Source organism: Dipodomys spectabilis, unplaced genomic scaffold (genome assembly GCF_019054845.1).
Source record: "Dipodomys spectabilis isolate Male_0828 unplaced genomic scaffold, ASM1905484v1 ptg000498l, whole genome shotgun sequence".
Classification (NCBI taxonomy): domain Eukaryota; kingdom Metazoa; phylum Chordata; class Mammalia; order Rodentia; family Heteromyidae; genus Dipodomys; species Dipodomys spectabilis.
Genome location: NW_024871175.1, coordinates 1,700,826 through 1,722,876, shown reverse-complemented (window position 1 = coordinate 1,722,876; position 22,051 = coordinate 1,700,826). Strand labels below are relative to the sequence as shown.

Sequence of the window (22,051 nt, the reverse complement as noted above, 5' to 3'; positions counted from 1 at the left end):
TTGTCGGATTTAATTTTTTGAGATCCAGGTATATTTTAGATATGAGACCTTTGTCCGATGTATGGCTAGTGAATTTCTTCTCCCAATCAGTGGGCTTTCTATTGATTTTGCTAGCTATATCCATTGCCAAGTAGAAGATCTGCAATTTCATGCAATCCCATTTGTTCCACCTTTCTTTGATTTGTTGTATTTCTGGGTCTCTATTAAGAAAATACTGGTCTGTGCAAAGGAGACCCAGGGTTTCTCTTACTCCATTCTGTAATGTTTTCACAGTGTCTGCTTTAACTCTAAGTTCTTTGATCCATTTGGAGTTGATTCTGGTGGAGGGTGATACATAAGGATCTAGCTTTAGTTTTCTACAAGTGATTAACCAATTTTGCCAGTACCATTTAATGAAGGCTTTTTTTTTTTTATATTCTAGTTTTTAGCACCTTTATTGAAGATTACAGTGCTATAGGTCTGTAGGTTCATTTCTGGGTTTTCAATTCTATTCCATCTATCCTGAGGTCTTTTTCTTGTGTCAGGACCAAGCTGTTTTGATTACTATAGCTTTGTAGTAGAGTTCATAGTTTGTTATTGATATTCCTCCAACACTTTTCGTTCTGTTAATGATCATTTTGCTATTTGGGGTCTTTATTATTCCATATGAATTTTTGGATTGCCTCTTCTATTTCCTTGAAGAATGAGGTTGGAATATTGATAGGTATGGCATTGAATTGGTAGATAGCCTAGGGAAGTATTGCCATTTTCATGATATTGATAATTCCAATCCAGGAGCATGAGAAGGTTTTGCCATATTCTAATTTCTCTTTTGATTCCTTTTTAAAGTTTTTAAAGTTTTCATCATTGAGGTCCTTCAATTCTTTGGTTAAGTTAATTCCTAGGTATTTTATTTTTTGTGGGGCTATTAAAAATAATCTCTTCTTGTTAATTTTAATTTGAAGTCTATTTCATCTGATATTTGGATTGAAACTCCTATGTGTTTATAGGAGCCATTTGCTGGGTAGATTTTGTTTGAGCCTTTCACTTTCAAAAGTTGTTTGTTTGTATGGGCAAGGTGTTACTCCTGAAGGCAGTAGATAAAGGAATTTTGCTTTTTAATCCAACTAGACAGTCCATGTTGCTTAATTGGAGAGTTAAGTCCATTAATGTTGAGATTTAGGACTAAGCGGTATTTGGGAGTAGCAGGATACAACTGTAACATCATTATGGATATTGACACTGGCATGGAATTCATTTCCTTTTTTATCTGACAAATGAATATACGAAATAACATAACTTTAACTAAATATCAAGACCTAACTAAACATATTACCAGAAAAGTCATCATGCAAGCCATATTGCAACTGGGGTAAAAGAAAAATCCGTCATACTCATTCTGTATTTATTTTACATGTTGATTTTTTTCTTAAATTATGTACTTTAGCTTGCATTTTAAAAATATTGTGTTAAATGATGTATATTTTGGTAATTAATTTTGGATGCCTCCTTAAATTTTGTTTTGAGTATAATGTCTCACTTCAGTTACTAACTCATGAAATGATGCTGATTACAAAACAAATGCTAATAACCACTGTTTATAATACACAAAATCTCATAAGCAAGATTTCATGAAGCATTGGTTAACATTTTGATTTCATGGTCTCATGATGATGAGGCCTATCTGCAGGGGTACAGTTGTACCTAGGTTCCTCAGCCTAAATTTAGCCACTGTTAAAAAATGTTTATATCTTTATCTGTCATCCATCAGAGATTAAACTTGGGTATAAAACCTTAGAAAATGATAAGGTAAGAATTTGGCTTTTCTGGACATAAAGTAAACAATCTGCCGCATAGAGTAACTCATTAGTTTAAAGTCAAGCTATTTCTCCAAAACATTCTAAACATTTCCTTACAATGTATATTATTCTCAAAAAGGGAATGAGGAATGTGAGAAGAAGACTAAACATGTATTGTCCTCAAATATACATAATTTGGATTTACCTCTTTTTTTTCATTATAAGCATTTTTGATAAAACTCTTTGAATAATTGTTTTCCTGGTCTGGTATCATATGTCTTAGTTGCATATACCAAACTACATTCAGAAAATGGTATATAGTAATTAAGTTAAGAGAACATATTCAATAAATTGTAAAAAGTATATACCTATAGAGATAATATTTTGAAGAGTTCATTGGAAATATTCTAATATAATTACTAATTTGATTGAGCAATTTCATATTGACAGTAATGAACTAGATTACTTAAATGCTAATTGGACAAGATTGGACTGCATGCGCGCTCTCCCCTGGAAAAAAAAAACCAATATCTCCTTCTACTTTATCAAGGAAACAACTGAGCAAAAAATGGAAATTAACATATGAATCTATAACAACTTGAATGAATTTTTGTTTATTAACAAATATTAATTTCAGAAAGTATTTTATTGTGTTATATTCATCTGTCCATATAATGTAGCTTGGTAAATTATATTCCTTTTATTAATTTCATTATCCTATTTTTATAAGCATGTTTAATTCTGTCATCATATAACATAAAATATTTGAATCTATTTACTCCACAATATTTCTCTTCATCTCCTCTCTTACTTTTTTCCAAATATAATCCTTTCCAACTTTTATACCTGAGTCATTCATTTTATTTTCTAAGTCTGGAGTCTGCATATGAGAATTTAGTATTTGTTTTTAACACTATGGCTTATTGCTTTAATATGAAGGTTTCCAGTTCTAACTATTTTTTTGAAGATGATATGATTTCATTATTATGTGCGACTAAATAATATATCATTGTGCATATATGCATACATATATTATAATTTCTTTAGTCAATGAGTGATTAAGGAACATGTAGGTTGATTCTGTAGTTATTTATGTTTTTTATGTGGGAGAAGGAAGGATGGAAAAAATGATGTTTGGACTGAGAAACATGCTCTTTAGGCAGGCATTCAAGTATTTGAAACATTCTCTCAGCTGCTCTTTCATTAGTATTTCAATAATGCATTATATTCAAAAAGTAAAATTTAATTACATTTGCAAATGAGTTCTTTTTCAGTATCTATATTATTTTTTATTACAGTTTTACGTTTAGTATGTCATGTGAGTATGGGGGTATATGTGAGCATGAACATGCATGCATGTTTGTACATGTAGCTGACTCTAAGGAAACCGACTCTGTGAGATACAGGATTCAAATAAAAGTTTGAGACCTGTAAGTTGCTAAATTAATGTAAAAGTCCAGTTTGTGGAGTGTGATTTCAAGATCATATTTTTTTAGGTTTCATACCAACAAAGTAGATCTTTCTAATCCAAAATCATAAGGAATAAAAAGCTACTCTGTTTCATAATCATTGTCTTAGTACTCTAGACCTTTTTTATTAGTGAAAAATATGATTGAAAGTATGATGGGTCAGTAGTAAGCCTTTAGAAACTGTACATTTTCCCCAAAATCTTCAAGTGTACTATTAGGAAATAAATTACAAATATATTTATAAACATACAGATACAATATGATTTTATATATCTAAATATATGTATATAATATAAAAGTATCATATATTTAGTTATGATTTAAATGTGTATCTTAAATATCTATTTAATTTTAAATGTAATTCATTTCGTCATATATACATATATACATATATATATATATATATATATATATGTGGACACACACACACACACACACACACACACATATATATATGTCCACATATTTTTTTGGGAATGTGACATGAGCTCTGGGCTTTGGTGCTATCCCTGTGCTCTTCAGCTCAAAGTGAGATCTCTACTGCTTGAGACATAGGTCTACTTCCAGTTAACTGGTGGTTCATTGGAGATAGGAATCTCAAGATAAGGAATCAAATGTTTCTTCCCCCCTTGGTATTATTTCTAACATATTTATAAGAAGATTTCTTTATTGCTTTGTATGTCCCTCCCCCACAGCATAACCCCTGCTTTCATTGTAGTTTACCTTGGTATAATTTGTGGAGGGGAAGGAAAAAAACAAATTGTTTAAATAGGGATACAGGTGGAATCATTGCAACAATGAGATATACAAGGTGTTATATCGAAAAATGAACTTTACAACTTTGACTGGGAGGTGGGGGTAGTTGGGAAGGGATGGGAAAGTGAAACAAAGGAGCAAGCAACAACGCTTGATAAGAAATGCACTCATTACCTTGCCCATGTAACTGTAACCCCTCTGTAAGGTATTTTCAATATTTAAAAACAAAACAAAAATAAAACCTGAGAGAGTACAGGACAAAGAGGCCAGAAGCAACAGGAGAGCAGATTCTGCTCAACCCCAGCAAGAACTGACAAGGAGCAGATATCTTAAAAATCCTGCAGATCACTGAACAGAGACGGCCCAGGAACCAAGACTGTGGTGTGAGTAGAACCTTGACATCTTTACTCCTAGCGAGCAAAGGAGGGAAGGCCACCCTTCCCCCACCACCAGTGATCTCCACCTTTGATCCTGACAAATCCCCACTGAGCAACTACCTCCAATCAGGCCTTGGTCGAAAACAAAAGAGTCATTTAACTGCTTACAGGACCCTGACCTGACCTGCCAGGCTCAACTCCACCCAGGGCAAAGTCACACATCCCAGGCAGATATTGCTCGGCCTCCGGAGGAGTGACTTTCTACATTGGGTAAACAGAGTCAGTGGCTGCCCCTCCCTATAGAAGCCTAGACAATCAATTGAAATTTAATAAACAAATAAACCTAAGAATGTCTCTAGGCTGAGCTCTGTGAGTGTCTCAGGAGCTAACCCCTCAGGGAAAACTACTGTTTGCTGAAAGACCTCAACCCTACCCAGAACCTAGCCTCATCACAGCATCTCAAACTAGAGGAAACAGCATTTCCCTCTTTTGTGATACTCAAAGCAGATTTCCCTCCCACTGTACTAGCCTGGGAGGCAGATCACAAAATCCTGGGTAACGAAGAGCATTTTTCTGCCTGCTCAAACAAACTGACTTAAGAAACCAATCAAGCCAGTGGAAAACCAACAACCACAAGCAGACCAGAGACTCCACCAAGAGACTGGTTAGGGACACAGTGGAGATAAAGGATTTTCCCATTCTCACCCTCCCCCACCAAAAAGAAATCAAAGAACTCTTTTTTTGTACCTTTTTTATTTTAATTTTTTTGAAAAATATTTTTTCTATTAATCTATTTTTTTTCCTCTCATAAATTTTTAGGTGTGTGTGTGTGTGTGTGTGTGTGTGTGTGTGTGTGTGTGTGTGTGTCTGTGTGTGTGTGTGTGTGTGTGTATGCTTTTTTATTTTTAGACCTTTTAGTCCTTTTTTTGTACTTTTCATTTTTTTTCTATTTCTTCCATTTTTACATGACTTAATTGCTGTTCCGTTCATCCCCAGGTATATACCTGCCATTGATTATTTCACCTTATGCCCCATTGTATACATACTTAATCCAGAAGTTTATCACTCAATTGACAACCTCAAGCTTAACTTCTTTGATATCAGTATTATATCTTTATACTTATATAATTTTCAAGTAACTAATTTTAGGAAATTTTATTTTTTAGTTTTTCATACCTCTTTCTATCTCTCCCTTCTTGTCATTCTATCTTTTTCTTCTCTCAATATCACTTCTTTAAAATTACACAATTTTTCTTTATTTCATTTTTAAATTTAAATTTTTGTTTTTTCATTTTTTCTTGTTTTTTTTTTTTTGTTGTTGTGTTAATCACTCTACTATCATTCTGCCCAATCCATTTCCTTCTCGGTGATAAGGATTTGGTTAAATTCACTCTTTTTTCACCTCTCCACATCCCTCTAATCCTATTTTTCAACACATTTCTCCTTAAACCTAAAAATTTCTGGTTTGCCAAATTTATCTTTGCTGTTTTTAGCCCTTTAATCCATAGTTGTTTGATGTTGAATAGATTGTATCTGATGAATTAGATTGTATCTGCAGCCATTTTGATTGTGCAACTATAGTACTTTGGTTGATGCTTGCCTTAAAATAGTGTTCTAGCACAAAATTGGTGTTAATTTCATACAAAATGGGCAGAACAAGCCAGAAAAATGGCAAGTCCGGTATCTCAAGTCCCACTCATGACATCTGGTAACAGAACAATTTATGAATAATCCAGAGGAGAGTTCCTAAAAAGATCTACAAATACTACTGATGAACATGGTGAATGAAAAGATTGAAAATCTGCGAAGGACTCAGTGTGAGCATGATAAGGAGAGAGAGGAAGCAAAGCAAAGGTTAATACAGGAATCTCATGAACGTGAGGAAACTACTCAAAGATTGATAAAGGACTTGAGTGGACAGGTTTAGAACAGTCAAAGAGAAATTAAGAAATTGTGTGAACAGGCTGAGAACAGTCAAAGAGAAAGACAGTAATTGCATGAGGAGGCTGAGAACAGTAAAAGAGAACTACAAGAATTGTGTGAATATGAGGAAGCTAATCAAAGAGTAATACAGGATTGCAAGAGTGGGATGAGACTAGACAAAGATCAATAGAAGCATTCATGGAATCCATAAACAGACAGCTGAAGGAATTCTCGGAGATCACAAATGGAATGCTGAATGGAGAACAACAGAAGGAATGGGAATCCAAGGAAACCATAGGCAATCAACTAAGTGATTTGAGAATAAACACTGAACACCAAATTAAGGAAGTAAAAAAGTTTATACAAGATCTGAAACAAAGCTCAAACAATGAATTTGAAGCCATCAAAGCTGACCAATTAGAAGGAAAAGAAATAAAAACCAACGTAGAAAGCCTTGACATTAGATTTGATCATGCAGAAGATAGAATCACGGGGACTGAAGTCAGCCTAGATATTACAGTGAAAGAACATACAATTATCCAAGACAAATCCAAGTAATATAACAGATCTATTCAACATTTGGAAGACACCATCAAAAGGCCTAATCTGAGGATAATGGGTGTAGAGGAGCACATAGGGACAGAAGTTAATGGTTTAGGAAATTCATTTAACAGGATCTTAGCAGAGAACTTCCCAACCATGCAAAAAGTTAGGCCTATTCAGATACAAGAAGATTTTACAACCCCAAATAGACCAGACCATAACAGAACATGCCACCATGACATTAAAATCTGCAGAGGATCAATTCAGACCAAGGAAAAGATCCTTAAAGCTGTCAAGGAGAAAAGTTCAACCACTTATAAAAGGAAACCAATTAGAATAATCTCTGATTTGTCAGCAGAGACAATTAAAGCAAGAAGACCCTGAAATGATGTATGCCATGCCCTAAAGACAAACAACTATCAAGATACTGTACCCAGCTATACTCTCCTTCATAACCGAAGGTCAAATAATAATTTTCCATAGCAAAGAAAAACTGAAATAATATATCTCCACCAAGGCAGCCCTACAAAAGATACTTAAAGATTTCCTCAACATAGAAATAAGAGCAAAGAAACCGCACAAAAAGTGAGAATCCAAGAACCATAAATACTCAGTTGCCCCAGCACCCAAGAAGTTGGATAATATGGCAGGAACTCCCAAAAACCTCTCAGTCATATCTTTCAACATTAATGGGCTTAACTCTCCAATTATGCGACATAGATTATGTAGTTGGATTACAAAGCAAGATTATTCTATCTGCTACCTTCAGGAGTCACACCATGCCCATAAAAACAAACATACTTTGAAAGTGAAAGACTAGAACAAAATGTACCAAGCATTCTCATTGTGATGAGGTGGTATCACAATGTTGTTTTGATTTGCATTTCATTTATGGCTAGGTTGAGCATTCCTTCATGTGTCTACTGGTCATCCTTCTTTCCTCTTCAGAAAAGTTTCTCTTTAAGTATTTCTCCCACTTATTTATTGGCAAGTTGTTTCTTTGAGGATTTAATTTTTTGAGTTCCAGGTATATTTTAGATATGAGACCCTTGTTCATTGTATGGATAGTAAATATCTTCTCTCAATCCGTGGGCTTTCTATTGATCTTTCTATCTATATCCATTGCAGAGAAGAAGCTCTGCAATTTCACGCAATCCAGTTTGTCCAACTTTTCATTGATTTGTTGTGTTTCTGGATCTCTATTAAGAAAATTTCAGCCTGTGCCAAGGAGACCTAGGGTTTCTCCTATTCCATCCTGTAATGTTTTCAGAGTATCTGCTTGACTCTGAGGTCTTTGATGCATTTGGAGTTGATTCTGGTCAGGGTGATATATAACGATCTAGCTTTAGTTTTTTACAAATGATTAACCAATTTTGCCACACCATTTACTGAAGAGGCTGTCTTTCTTCATTCTCTTTTTTTATCTCCCTTGTCGAAGATTAGATGGCTAAAGGTCTGTGGGTTCATTTCTGGATTTTCAATTCTATTCCATTAGTCCTGAGGTCTGTTCTTGTGCCAGTACCAAGCTGTTTTGATTACTATAGCTTTGTAGTAGGGTTCATACTTTGCTACTGATATTCCTCCAGCACTGTTCCTTCTGTTAAGGACTGCTTATTGCTATTTGGGGTCTTTAATTGTTACATATGCATTTTTGGATTGCCTCTACCCTTTTCTTGAAGAATGAGATTGGAATATTTATAGGTATCCCATTGAATTTGTAGATAGCCTTGAAGAGTATTGCCATTTTTACGATGTTGATCTTTCCATTCAAAGAGCATGGGAGGTTTTTCCTACTTTCTAATATCCATTTTCATTTCCTTTTTCAGATTTTTAAAGTTTTCATCATAAAGGCCCTTGACTTCTTTGGTTACTTTAATTCCTAAGCATTTTATTTTTTGTGGGGTTATTACAAATGGAGTTGCTTTCCTGATTTCAGCCACTTTTCTCATTGTTGGCATACAGAAAAAAAACATTGATTTTTGAGGTTTAATTTTATATCCTGTTATTTTGCCAAAGTTTTGAAGATGCTGGAGGGGATTTGAATAGAACAGAAAATTACTGCAATGTTTTTGGGAGTGTAAACTTGTTCAACTACTTTGGAAAACGCTATGGAGATTCCTCAAAAGACTCCACATAGAGCTGACCTGTGACCCAGCAATCCCACTTTTGGGCTTTTAACCACAAACAAGACTATACTAAAGCTACCAGCACAACTATGTTTATTGCAGCATTATTTACCATAGCTAAGATATGGAACCAACCCTGATGCTCCTCAGTAGATGAATGGGTCAAGAAAATGTGGTATACATACACATTGGAATACTATGCCTCCATCAGAAAGAATAGCATTGACCCATTTGTGAGGAAATGCAATGACTTGGAAAAATTATATTAAGTGAAGTAAGCCAGGCCTAAACAAATATAGGTCCCATGGTTTCCCTTATTTGCAATAACTAGTATATGTCTGAGAAAAAGAGAAACTGTCAGAAAAGTTGATGTTAGGTGAAATGAACCACATGTTAAGGATTCAATATTTTTAATTTCCTGTGATTGTTTCTAAGATGTTTCTAAGATGATTTCTTTGTTGCTTTGTATGTATCTCCCCCAGAGTATAAGCCCTGCTTTCACTGTATTTGGTGTTGATATATTTTGTCTAGGGAAACGGAAAAACAAACTGTTTAAATAGGCTTACAAGTGGACCCATTACAACTATAAGATGTACAAGACATTATATTTATAAATGTACTTTACAACTTCGGTGGGGTGGGGGTGGATGGTTGGGGATGGGGTGGTAGGGGGCTGTGGGAGTGGGGGTGTGGAAATGGGAAGGGATGTTATGGGGAAACAAAGAGGAGGCAACAATGCTTGATAAGAAATTTACTCACTATCTTGCCCATGTAATTGTAAACCCTCTGTATGATATTTTCATAATAAAACAAATCCAAACAAAACAAACAAATATCTACCAAGCAAATGGCCCCCATAACAGGCGGGAGTTACAATCCTAATATCTGAAAAAAATTGACTTCAACTTAAAATTAGTCACAAGAGATAAAAATACTTTGTTATATACTAATTAAGGAATTTCTCTTTCAGGAGGATATTACAATTCTAAATATCTATTCGCCAAACAATGGGAACACAAATTTATGCAAGAAACACTACTTTCTCTCAACGATCACATAGATACAAAGACATTAAGTGTTGGGGGATTTAACACACTACTATCACCAATAGATAGATCAACTCGTCAAAAACTCAATAGAGAAACTGCACATCTAAACAAAAGCTTAGATCAACTAGTTTTAACAGACATCTACTGAGTATTTCAACCAGCAGAATCAGAATACATGTTTTTCTCAGCAGTACATGGAACATTTTCCAAAATAGACCACATTTTAGGTAACAAAACAAACTTGTCTAAATTAAGAACACAAGGGAATAAAATTAGAACTCCACACCAAAAGCTACCCAAGAAAGTCCTGTAACACATGGAGGCTGAATAACACACTGTTGAACCACCAGTGGGTCGTGGAAGAGATGTGAAAGGAAATTAAAATGTTCATGATATTCAACAAAAATGAACACAAATTAGGAATCCAGAGAACATTCCTCAATACAATAAAGGCTGTATATGACAAAAATCTACAGCCAGCATAAAACTTAATGGTGAAAAACTAAAGCCATTTACTCTTAACTCAGGAAAAAGACAAGGATGACCACTCTTTCCAATTCTCTTCAATTTAGTATTAGAATGACTAGCTACAGCAATAGGAAAAGAGGCAAATATAAAAATGATCCAAATAGGGAAAGATGAAATGAAACTCTTCCTCTTTGCAGATGACATTAGCTTGTGTTAATGAATACCACATTCTCCACTCCCAAGTGACTCAAGCTGATTCTAAACTTTGGCAAAGTAACAGGGTATAAAATTAACCCTCAAAAATCAATAGTTTTTCTCTATGGCAACAATGAGTAAAGTGTGGATGAAATCAGGAAAGCAACTCCATTTGCAATAGCCCCACAACAATAAAATACCTAGGAATTAACTTAACCGAAGAAGCTAAGGATCCTTGTGATGAAAACTTTAAAAACTTGAAAAAGGAAATCAAAACATAAATTCGAAAGTGGAAAAAATCTCCCATGTTCCTGGGTTGGAAGGATTAACATCGTGAAAATGGCAATACCTCCCAAGGCTATCTACTAATTCAATGCAATACCTCCCAAGGCTATCTACTAATTCAATGCAATATCTATCGTTATTCCTACCGCATGCTTCAAGGAAATAGAAGACGCAATGCAAAAATTCATACGGAACAATTGAAGGACCCAAATAGCAAAAATAATCCTTAACAGAAAGAACAGTGCTGGAGGAATATCAATACCAAATTTCAAACCGTACTACAAAGCTATAGTAATCAAAACAGCTTGGTACTGGCACAAGAACAGACCTCAGGACCAATGGAATAGAATTGAAAACCGAGAAATGAACCCACAGACCTATAGCCATCTAATCTTCGATAAAGGAGATAAAAAAAGACAATGGAAGAAAGACAGCCTCTTCAGTAAATGGTGCTTGCAAAATTGGTAAATTATTTGTAGAAAACGAAATGTAGATCGTTATATATCACACTGCACCAGAATCATCTCCAAATTGATCAAATACCTCAGAGTTAAAGCAGACACTCTGAAAACTTTAAAGGATGGAGTAAGAGAAACCCTAGGTCTCCTTTGCACAGACCAATATTTTCTTTAAAGAGACCCAGAAACAGAACAAATCAAAGAAAGGATGGACAAATGGGATTGCATTAAATTGCAGAACTTCTGCATGGCAAATACATAGCTAGCAAGTTCAATAGAAAGCCCATGGATTGGGAGATCTTCACTATCCATACAAAGAACAAGGGCCTCATATCTAAAGGATACCTGGGTCTCAAAAATTAAATCCCCCAACAACAAATCCTCAAAGAAACAACTTCCCAATAAATAAGTGGACTAAAAACTTAAAGAGAAACTTCTGTGAATAAGAAAGAAGGATGGCCAGTAGACACATGAAGAAATGTTCAACCTCCTTAGCCAGAAAAGAAATGCAAATCAAAACCACATTGTGATCCCTCCTCACCCCAGATACAATGGCTATAATCAAGATCTCTAATAACAACAGATGCTGGAAGGGATGAGGACAGAAGGGAACCTTACTGCATTGTTGGTGGGAGTGTAAACGTTCAGCCACTTTGGAAATTAGTATGGAGGTTTCTCAAAGACTTTACATAGAGCTCTCCAATGACCCAGCCATCCGACTTTTGGGCATTCACCCAAGTGATCACAAACGAAACCATACTAAAGCTACCATCATAACTATGTTTATTGCAGCATTATTTACCATAGCTAAGATATTGAACCAAACAAGATGCCCCTCAGAAGATGAATGGATCAAGAAAATGTGGTCTATATACCCAATGGAATTCTATGCCTCCATCAGAAAGAATGACGTTGCCACATTTGTTAGGAAATAGAAAGATTTGGAAAAAGTATATTAGGTGAAGTAATCCAGGCCCAAAAAAACATAGTTCCCTTGGTTTCCCTTACTTGCAATCCCTAGTATATGTCTGAGACAAGCAGAAACGTTCAGATAAGTCGATGTTTGGCGAAATGTACCCCAAAGTAAGGATTCAAATGTTTTTTTCTTTCTTATGATTGTTTCTAACATATTTATAAGATAATTTCTTTCTTGCTTTGTATGTCCGTTCCACAAGGTATAACCCCTGCTTTCACTGTATTTTACGTTGGTATAATTTGTGGAGGGGAAGGGAAAAACAAATTGTTTAAATACGGATACAGGTGGACCCATTGTAGCAATGAGATGTACAAGATTTGTGTCGAAAAACGAACTTTACAACTTTGGCTGGGGGGGGAATTAAAGGGGAGGGGGAGTGGAGGGTGAGATGGGAAGGGATGGGAAGGGGAAACAAAGGAGGAGGCAAAAAAGCTTGATGAGAAATATACTCATTTCCTTGCACATGTAATTGGACCCACTGTTTACGATATTTTCACAATAAAAAATTATCTGAAAAAATTGTATGAATTGATAGTGTGTATGATTTTATTTTTCATTACAAACATAGAATGTAGTAAAAATTTCCATAGCATTTACACTGCACTAGGTTGTGGGCAGATTCTAATGTAAATAATATACTATGTTCATGTAGAGCATTTGAGCATCAAAAATTCTAATATGCCTGTGGTTCTAAAACCAATACCTTACTGATATTGTGTGACAAATACAACTTCCTATAAATACAGAAATTTTCCTTGTATCTTTTTAATACATATTTTTATTGTAAATGTCCTGGGTACAGGGTTTACAGTTACATAAATAAGGTAATGAGTACATTTCCTACTGAGTATTATTACCCCCTCCTTGGATTGTCCCATACCATCCCTTCCCTCCACACCCCTCCCCAACCCTTTCTTCCACCCCCCCCATCTGATGGAATGTCTTGTACATCTCATTGTTACAATGGGTCAACCTGTATCCTTTCCTTGTATCTTAAATGAAGAAATGCTGGCTTGATTTATGCTGATTCTACTTGTGTAGACACACCTAAAATCACTCGCCAAGTCCAAGAGCACATAAATCACATGCACATCATTTTTTTTTCATTTTGGTATAATTGTGTTTTACACATTTATTGACAGGTTGCAAATTATTCTCAAATTTTAATGCATTAAAATACTTTCTGTTTTTCTTATTTTCTTAGCTAGGAAATCAGCAAGACCTCAGTAAGCATTCCTCACATAGGACTTTTCAAATGGGTTGGTGAAATGTTGAGCTGAGCTCCCATCTTCTGAGGACTCACTCTTCTGCTTAGCAATTGATGCTGGCTGTTGGAAAAAAAGCTCAAGGAAGAATGTCATTTAAAGCCTTATAACTTTATTCTGTACCAGGGTATTTTCCGGCTACTTTGGTTGTTGAGAGTGTCTACAAGAACAAGCATTCCCTGGGGAGCAGGGAGATGCCATATGAGGTTTACTTACCGATATTTCTGTGTGACTTGCTAAAACTTGTACTGTATTTAGCAGATCAAATCTGTTAAAACCATTTTAAGAGATAAGAGGAGTGGTAAAAGAACTCTTAGAGATAAATACTTCTTCAACATATTTGGTTCCAAGCATACTGTCTAAGGCATATTCAACAACTAGTGAAACTTGTGTTGTCTGTAACTATGTGACTTTCTCTATGTGTGCATGCATACATATTTATATGTATGTGTGTATTTGTGTGTATAGTAACATGCATGTCTACATATATAAGGGAATATACACACATATATTCATATACAAATAAACATACATATATAAATATAGTAGCATATATATCAGTTGTTCAGTGATTTAATCTATAGTTCCCAGCCTATTGTCATTCTCACAAAGTGTACATGATAAACTGCTTGAGGATCTTTGTTGTATGATAGGCATCTTTTGTACTCACTTCCCCCATTAACCTTGTCTTTCATCCCTGAATATCTTGGGCCTACTTTCCATAGGATAGCATTGTTTTCATTATATGTATTCATTGATAATAAAAGAAAAAGATTTTCTGTAAAAGAAAAAGAACTTTTAGGTCAGAGGTTAAAAGTATCCTATTGTCTCAATGATTCCTATGAGATAAAATTTTTAATAGTTCTAAAAGTGAAAAGGAATTCCTAGCTCTGTTTTTTTGTCATTTAGAATAGGAAAGAATAAGAAAATTTCAGCCTGCACCAAGGAGACCTAGGGTTTCTCCTATGCCATCCTGTAATGTTTTCAGAGTGTCTGCTTTGACTTTGAGGTCTTTGATCCATTTGGAGTTGATTCTGGTGCAGTGTGATATATAAGGATCTAGCTGTAGTTTTCTACAAGTAGTTAACCAATTTTCCCAGCACCATTTACTGAAGAGGCTGTCTTTCTTCCGTTCTAATTTTTTAGCTCCCTTATCGAAGATTAGATGGCTATAGGTCTGTAGGTTCATTTCTGGGTTTTCAATTCTATTCCATTGGTCCTGAGGTCTGTTCTTGGGCCAGGACCAAGAGAGTTTGAAATTTGGTGTTGGTATTCCTCCAGCAGTGTTCTTTCCGTTGAGGAGTGTTTTTGCTATTCGGGGTCTTTTATTGTTCCATATGAATTTTTGAATTGCCTCTTCTATTTCCTTGAAGAATGACTTTGGAATTTTGATAGGTATCGCATTGAATTTGTAGATAGACTTGGGACGTATTGCCATTTTCATGATGTTAAATCTTTCCAATCCAGGAGCATGGGAAATTTTCTTAATAGAGACCCGGAAACACAACAAAACAAAGAAAGGTTGGACAAATGGCATTGCATGAAGTTGCAGAGCTTCTGCATGGCAAAGGACATAGCTACCAAGATCAATAGAAAGCCCACGGATTAGGAGAAGATCTTCACTAGCCATACAACGGACAAGGGTTTCATATCTAAAATATACTTGGAACTCAAAAAAATAAATCCCCCAACAACAAATCCTCCAAGAAACAACTGCCCAATAAATAAGTGGGCTAAAGACTTAAGGAGAAACTTCTCTGAAGAAGAAAGAAGGATGGCCAATAGATACATGAAGAAATGCTCAACCTCCCTAGCCATAAAAGAAATGCAAATCAAAACAACATTGAGATACCACCTCACCCCAATTAGAATGGCAAAAATCAAGAACTCTAACAACAACAGATGCTGGACGGGATGTGGACAGAAGGGAACCTTACTTCATTGTTGGTGGGAGTGAAACTTGTTCATCCACTTTGGAAAGCAGTATGGAGGTTCCTCAAAAGACTTCACATAGAGCTCCCCTACAACCCATCAATCCCATTTTTGGGCATTTACCCAAATGTTTACAAATAAGACCACACTAAAGCTACCAGCACAACTATGTTTATTGCAGCATTATTTATCATAGCTAAGAAAAACATCACATCACTGTTATAAGTCTTAAAGAATGCAAGGGTAACTGATGGTCGCTATCATGTTTCCACATCACCAGTGGATTCTGGAGTATAATATTAGACCAACAGAAATTCTAGGTACCAGACATGGAGCGTGAAAGAAAAAGAGTGAAAATAAGAGAGAGAAAGAGAAAGAGAAATATCACAATACTGAAAGTGCATAACAGATAAACAAGAGCTGTATGAGAATATTCATACTGCTATCTTTAGACTCTACATGTACTTTTGGAGTTATTTGATATATGATAACCCATCAAGATGAAATATAAAGTTATTTTGATAAAAATAAAAATGACTCAGAAGAAATTATAAATGCAAAAACAATTTTCACAGAAGCCAACTCTCAGAAATATTTCATCACTTTGAAAAGGATAAAGTGGCTGAAGTTAGTATAAATTTAGAAGTATGACAATTCACAAAGACATAAAAGGATATTAATGTATTTCATTATATAACCCAAAGAAGAAAGCAAATATTGTTTAGATGATTTTTAAAACACAGTCTCTCAGGTGCTGGGAAGGTGGCTCAGTGGTAGAGTGCCTGCCTTGCCTGCAGGAGGCCCTGGGTTTGATTCCTCAGCATGACATAAGCAGAAAAAGATAGAAGTGTGTTGTGGCTCAAGTGGTAGCACTAGCCTGGAGCTGAGGGAGAGCACCTAAGATCCAGAGTTCAAGCCCCATGGCCAGAAAAATCAAAATATTTAACAAAACAAAACACAGTCTCTCACTTTTGTGGCCTCAACTCTGTAATATCACTGCTTCAGCCTAGGGCTAAGATTTTAGGTGTGGACATTTATCAACACTCCTGATTCAGACTCTACTTAATCATTTTTTAAATAAATATTTTGTTCTTAATTTTCCTCTTTGTAAATTCACATGCCCTATAAAAAATGATTTGGCCATCCCAGTAACCTTCTCAGAGTACCTCCTACTGAAGACTTTCAAAAAGTTGTATTATATTACAAGGAAAACAATGCTACAAATAAGGAAACCCAATAACAATATATTAATGATTAAAATAAAAACTAAAATAATTATCAGTGTTTTCAGTATTTGAAGGGTACTACCTATTAGATTTTACTATTTTCTCATATTCCTGTACATTTAAAATGGGCTAAGATTATGATATTCAACAAGAGGTTTTTAGGTTATGAGTAATCTTTAAAGTTACCCACTAAGATTACCATTTATGGCTCATCTAATCATTTGTATATGGCTTATATCATCATATGTTCCTTGCTAACATATAAAATAAGGAAACTAGGGGCTGGGTAGGTAGCTCAGTGGTAGAGCTGCCTTGCATGCATGAAGCCCTGGATTCGATTCCTCAACACCACATAAGCAAAAAGAAAAAAGCTGGAAGTGGCGCTGTGGCTCAAGTGGTAGTGCTCTAGCCTTGAGCTGAAGAGCTGAGGGACAGCGCCCAGGCCCAGAGTTCAGGTCCCACGACCAGACCCCCCACAAATTAAAAAACATAAAATAAAATAAGGAGGCCCTATAGTTTTAACAGAAACTGTGTAGTTAACAAAGTCTAAACTCTTTATTCTGCTCCTTTACACAAAGACTTGGCAACTTCTCAGTAATGTTTCTATAAACTCTGAAATATATAGTAGCATATGTCTGTTACCATAAATCTTAAATACTTTATCAATAAGTTTTATGACCTGCCAAACAGTCCTAGTTTTAGCATATATAAGCAAATTCCCAAAATTAAATAAATTTAAACCATTAAAACTTTTAACAAAACTTAACACTTGCTGCAGTGTTCATTATGACAGAAGCCTTGTATAGAATAATTGAATCCCTCCTCCTACACATCTCTTGAACAACAAATATCTGGAATTATTTTGTTTTTGACTTGTCAATCTTGGCTTTATTCTTAAATGTGTGCTTATGTAAGAAGTACATGGCTCTAAAATTTCATGAAAATTCTTTTATACTTACTGTTTGTTGAATTGTCTAGTTTAAGAAAATCAATTACACTTTATATACAAAACATGTTCTATGCTCCATTCAGCATCACATACTCTAACATTGGAACGATACAGAGAAGATTTGAATGGCCCCTGCGCAAGGATGATAGGCAAATTCCTGTACCATTCCATACTTTTACAACAACAGATGCTGGAGGGGATGTGGCCACAAGGGAACTGTACTGCACTCTTGGTGGGAGTGTAAACTTGTTCAACCACTTTGGAAAGTAGTATAGAGGTTCCTCAAAAGACTCCACATAGAACTCCCCTATGACATAGCAATCCCACTTTTGGGCATTTACCCAAAAGATCACAAACAAGACGGTAATAAAACTATGAGCACAATTATATTTATTGCAGCATTGTTTAAGATAGCTAAGATATAGGATCAACCCCAATGCCCCTCATCAGATAAATAGATCAAGAAAATGTGCTATTTATACCAATGAAATTCTATGCCTCCATAAGAAAGAATGGCATCGCCCAATTTGTTAGAAAATGGAAAGACTTGGAAAAAAATTAAGTGAAGTAAGCCAGGTCCAAAGAAACATAGGTCCCAGGGTTTCCCTAAATTTTAATAACTAATATATGTCTGGGATAGGCAGAAAAGGTCAAAATCTATGCACCTATGACCAGATAAGATGATGTTAAGGGAAATGAACCCCCAAATAGTAATACAAGTGTTTTTCTTTTCTTGCTATTGTTTCGAACGTACTTACAACAGACTATGTGATTTTTTTTTGTTTCTTTATATGTTCCTCCCTCATGCTATAACTTCTGTTTTCACTGTATTTGAATTTGGTGTGCCCACCTCTTGTATATACGCTCCTCTAATTTGGGGAGGGGAAGGAAAAAAACAAAATGCTTAAATAGGGATTCAGGTTGACCCATTGTAACAAGGAGATGTACAAGACACTATGGTGAAAAATGAACTTTACAATTTAGGCAGGGGAAGCGGTGAGGGGAGTTTACTTGTAGAGGTGGGAGGGAAGGGACAGTACAGGGAAAATAAAGGAGGAGGTAACAATCCTTGTTAAGAAATGTACTCATTACTTGCTCATGTAAATGTGACCTCTCTGTACAGTATTTTTAAAATAAAAAGTATGAAAATGTTCTGAGATGGGAGAGTTTATTTCCTTTATTTTACTCATACAATATGGCTAACAAAGAAATTAATGCAAAAAACTGATATGAAGGTATTTTGAATGAATGTGTGTGTGTGTGCACGTGCACATGTTCTCATGCACTTGCATGCATGTTGGTGTGCTCACAGTTTGAAAAAAGGGCTTCAAAGTCTTGCTAGGCCTTTCCTCTCTAGATTGGTGAGCTACTATATGAGCTACATCTCCATTCCTGGCTCTTTGCAAACTCATTGAAATTTTTGAAAAATAATCTCATGAATTTATTTTGCCCTGATTGGCTTCCACTGTTATCCACAGATCTCTGTCTCCTGAGTAAATATGCCGAGTAGTTAGGATTACAGGTGTGACCAACAAGCACAAGGCTTTCAGAATAATTTTAAAAGTAGAAGAAAGTTTACTTCACGGGGGCCTGTTTTATCATCTACTACTTTTAAAGCCTTTTGGAGTGATTATTTGTGAATATTTTTTCCGTTTTTTGGATTCTTAAGAAAGTAAGTGATGATATTTAAAAGTTTAGCACTTTTTAAAATGGAACCTGGAAAAATGGGACAGAATATATTTGTCTCTCTTATAAGCTCAGCTCTGTGCATGATAACCCAATGTCACCAACACAGTCTGTGTTGAAGACAACATGTAACAGAAAACAATCACCATGGGCAATAATTGCTATGGTATTATTTCTTGGACAATATGAATATTGAATTGAGAATGTAAGAGAATGGAAAGATTTTACCTACCTTTTGTGTATTGCTGAAAGACTTTTGGAAACTTTGACCCATTTTCTTCCTCACAGTGTGTATTTGGGCCATGCACTTACTGCCTTTAATTACAATTTTTCCCAACACTAAAATGGTAATAACATTAGCATTATAGAAAATGATATCTTAAGAATTAAGGAAAATAAAACTTGTGAAATACTTAACATAAACTTCCATGAATGAGTTTTGAGTTTAGCCAGCAGTTTTTAAAGAATACTAAAAAGAATGCTGTAAGTATTACAGAAACCATTGCATATAGTGAGCAAACAGAATATTATCTGTTGACCATAATCTTCTTCCAAAGAAGCCAGGTGGATTATTTCTCATGCTGTAAATCAAACTGGTTATCTTATGTCTTGATAGTGTAAAAATATCAGGGACAAAATAATGAAGGAATGTTGTAGATGAGGTGAAGTTCATATGAAAATGTGCAAAACTGATAAAACTTAAAAGTATCTGAGCATTATATTGTGTTTTACATCATTTAAGGTACATTGCAAAGTTAACAAAGACCAAGAAGAATGGATTCTCTTTTCGATGTCCTATCATAGGTTCTTGGATGAACACTTTCCTCATTCTTGTAAAGGCCTCATCAGATGAGGGGAACTATATTATTTTTTGTTTGCTTCTGTCCATTTATTCTTCATTTGAAATTTGAACTACTTGAGACTGAAAGAAAACAAGGAAATTAGACACGCAGTCTTTGGAAAGAACAAACAATGTGAAATAAATAAAATGCATACAGCCTTGTAAAAGGTCTGACTAAAGTGAGTTATATAGTCTCAAGCATAAACAGAAAATGATTAAGCAATATCATGTTATTTAAAATTGAAAATGTTAGGAGTTGCTTAATATTGTTACTTTCTAATACCTTGAATTAATTATTGATTTTGTATTGAAAGATTAAAGATGATATTAACAAGAAACTTGATTAAAAGTGGACAAAAGATCTGAATAGACATGTTCTCCTTAAAGCCCTGAAAATTTCCAGTGGGTTTACAAAGTTCTTTAATACCACTGCTATTCTGGTTTAATTCTTTTTGAGCAGAAGTCATTAGAGAAATGTAATTCAAAATTACTATGATACTACTTCATAATTATTGTAAATGTAAGGTCCGTTCCTGGATGGTGAGCAGACTCCACCCTCCTCACAGCAAAGTCTCCACCTAGTATCTGCGTTACCTAGGCAACTGGGACACCTGGAAGAGGTCACATCTGAATTTGATGTGGAAACACATTTCTCCACCCATACCCTAGATAAGGCCTAGCCCAGGCCCAGAAGCTCTCTCTGCTTTTCTAGCTCTTTCCCAGCTTTCTTCTCTCTCCTCTCTCTGTTCTTTTCTAGCTCTCTCTGCTCTCTCACTCTTGTCTCTCTCTGCTCTCTCTCTGCTCTTTTTTTTCTAGCTCTTTTCTAGCTCTTTCCTCTCTCTTTCCCAGATCTCTCTCTTTCCCAGGCCTTTCCCAGCCACGTGGATTGCCAACCTTGCCTGGTCCCAGCAGGTCTACTGAATAAACCTACCCCTTACCTGAATACCGCGTGGGTGGTGCTGTTCTTACTCGGCTACCTCTTTTTAAAAACCTAACAGTAACTTTTATCAAAAAAATTAAAGTAATTAGGTATGGTGGTAAAGGCTTTAAACTCCAAGCATTTAGGAGGTTGGATTTAAGTCAAAGGCCAGTCTGGAGTACTGAAGAGAATAAAAACCTGCCCTTTATTACCTTTTTATGTTGAGTGTGGAGAAAAGGAAATTTTCTACACTCTTCAACAAAATTCAGGTTAGTATTCTCCTTGTAGAAAGTAATATGCAGCTTTCTAAGGAACTCCAAAGTTGAAATATAATCTGCCCCACCAATCATGTGATTATTTCTCTATTCGTAACTCAAATATATCTGCAGTTCATTGTACTCATCATTCACAACAACAGCCAAGATATAAATCGAAGTTCAGTGTTCAACTACAGACTAATAAAGCAACTGTGGTACATGCACAAATATCTTTTTCTGTTTCATCCCTAAAATAGCAAGAGACTTCTCCCATTAGCCACAACTTACAATGACCTGAAAGATGAAGAAAATGAAGAAAAATATTGTCTTCTGATCTTTGTAAACACACACAGACACACACACACACACAAACACACAAACCAACATCAAACATTAAGAGAGAAATTTTTAACAAGTAAAGCAACATGGAATTGTTGGGGCATTTAGGTCACAATGTAGAAGATAGTAGATATACAGGATGAACCGGTATAGAGTTGTAATGAACAACATGAGGATACAGGGGACAACACTGGCCTTACATGGTTTCCCTGATTTGCAATATCTAGTATATGT

At 35.3% G+C, this 22,051-nt stretch overlaps 1 non-coding gene across 1 annotated transcript; it reads left to right on the top strand.

The window, feature by feature from the left end:
* Window positions 1–17,845: 17,845 nt before the first annotated feature.
* LOC122098980 lies at window positions 17,846–17,952 on the top strand. The gene has a single exon (XR_006145827.1). It is a non-coding gene; the product is annotated as a U6 spliceosomal RNA (small nuclear RNA).
* The last annotated feature ends 4,099 nt before the right edge of the window (window positions 17,953–22,051 follow it).